Below are 2,043 nucleotides of genomic sequence, written 5' to 3' on the forward strand. Positions count from 1 at the left end.
TGGTGGGAGAAGCTGGGTTGGGCAGGAGAAGCTGGGATTTGGTGGGAGAAGCTGGGGTTTGGTGGGAGAAGCTGGGATCTGGTGGGAGAAGCTGGGTTGGGCAGGAGAAGCTGGGATTTGGTGGGAGAAGCTGGGATCTGGTGGGAGAAGCTGGGTTGGGCAGGAGAAGCTGGGATTTGGTGGGAGAAGCTGGGGTTGGGTGGGAGAAGCTGGGGTTTGGTGGGAGAAGCTGGTTGGGTGGGAGAAGCTGGGGTTTGGTGGGAGAAGCTGGGTTGGGTGGGAGAAGCTGGTTCAGTCTGCCCTGCTGGCCTCCCGACTGCTCTCCAGGGATGCTCAGCCTCTCCTCGCATCCTGATCCCTGACCCACACCTCACTTCAGTCCCCTGTGGGTATGGGGGGGGTTCCCCACACATCCCACTTGGACGGCACTGCCAGCCTGTGGAACATCCTCTCTGTGACCCTTAGAACAGCGTCAGCAGGCACAGTGGCTCCGCTTCCCACACAGAGAAAGCAAGGTGGCTTTCGGGGTGCAGAGCAGAGGAGGTGCCCCTCGGAAATCCTGGGCTCATGGAGGCGCTGCCACCCTCCTCTAGGCCTCTGGGATCCGATGCCTCCCTGCTGCCACCCGGCACTGACTCAGGCCGAGCTCTGCCCGCTTCTTGGCGCCGTGGTGGGAGCTGTGCCGTCACCAGCGTGGATCCCGGAGCAGGACCTGGAGCAGCTCACAGGCTACTGCGCGTGCGGACGCTGCCGGCCCCCACCTCCGGGCTGTCCCATGGGGCGAGGGGGGACCAGGGGCAGGCCCAGTGGGGCCTCAGCCCCTGCAGCTCTTCCTGCTCCCCTGCTTCTCCCTTCAGTGGTGGCCGCGGCCCTGGGCGGGGGCATTCTCCTTGCCTGAGACCCCCAGAAGCCCCAGGCAGCTCCCCCACCAGCCCCGGCGCCACAAAGAGTTAACCTGCTTCCCTGAGACTCCTGGCTGGCCTGTGGTTTTTTTATTGTTGTTGTTTCCCCGCTCAAAATGGTTGTTGAGCAGAAAGAAAGTAGGTGGAACTGGCAATTTGGTGACAGAGATGCCCAAAATAATTTCCCCGGGGCAGCGTCCCCAGGGCCTTCCCGGGGGGCGGGGGGAGGGCAGCGGGTGGGGCCCACTGTGGAGCTGCCCGGTCTCGTTTGACCCCCCATGCAAGCCGGGCCGGGCGGCCTCTGCCGCCAGCACACGCCGCCCAGCTGCCCACGCGCTTGCCCTTCTCAAGGCTCTGAGCCGGAGAAGCTGGGATTTGGTGGGTAAAGCTGCCTCCAGACCCAGAGACAGTAGCACACAGCTGACTGGTCTCTGGGGACACACTGATGTCCCCTGCCCCCCCCCCCACGTCCCAGCACCGAGCCCAAGACACAGTAAACAGGAGCTACCTGAGAAATGGACAAATCAGTTCCTCCACCCGCGGCCGGCCTGGCCCCTCCGCAGAGCCCCTGGGCCACGCGCCCCTCTGTGGACCCCACTTCTGAGATCAAGGAGTCCGGTGACACAGGCTCTGGGCCTGGCTGTGGGCTGCGGTGCCCAGCGGGCACACAGGCCACGCAGGCTCCCTTCACGCCGGCTTAAACTCATGACAATGAAGCAGAACGAAAGCACCCAAGCCGGGCCTCACATTCCACGCGCGGCTGGCGGCTCTGGGCTCGGACGCCACAAAAAGGCACGGGCCCTTCACAGACAGCAGAAGCCCCCGGCACCCGTCCTGGGATGCGCAGCTCACCGCTGCCCAGGGCTGGCCGGCCACGGCCACCGGCGGGTCCCAGAAGCAACTGCAGCCATCTCCCCACAGCTCCACACACGCGCCTGGTCCCCAGAGCTGCTGCTGCTGCCGGTGGCCCCATCTCCCACCCCATGGCCCCCGAGCCCCCGTGGCCCCATCTCCCACCCCATGGCCCCCGAGCCCCCGTGGCCCCATCTCCCACCCCATGGCCCCCGAGCCCCCGTGGCCCCGTCTCCCACCCCATGGCCCCCGAGCCCCCGTGGCCCCGTCTCCCACCCCATGGCCCCCG

The 2,043-nt window shown here is 66.2% G+C and overlaps 1 protein-coding gene across 1 annotated transcript in view; it reads right to left on the reverse strand.

The window, feature by feature from the left end:
- Positions 1-2,043, reverse strand: part of Cpz (carboxypeptidase Z) — a 14,160-nt gene that overhangs the window by 11,121 nt on the left and 996 nt on the right. The window lies entirely within an intron of this gene.

Source organism: Dipodomys ordii, unplaced genomic scaffold, assembly GCF_000151885.1.
Source record: "Dipodomys ordii isolate 6190 unplaced genomic scaffold, Dord_2.0 Scaffold71, whole genome shotgun sequence".
Classification (NCBI taxonomy): Eukaryota; Metazoa; Chordata; class Mammalia; order Rodentia; family Heteromyidae; genus Dipodomys; species Dipodomys ordii.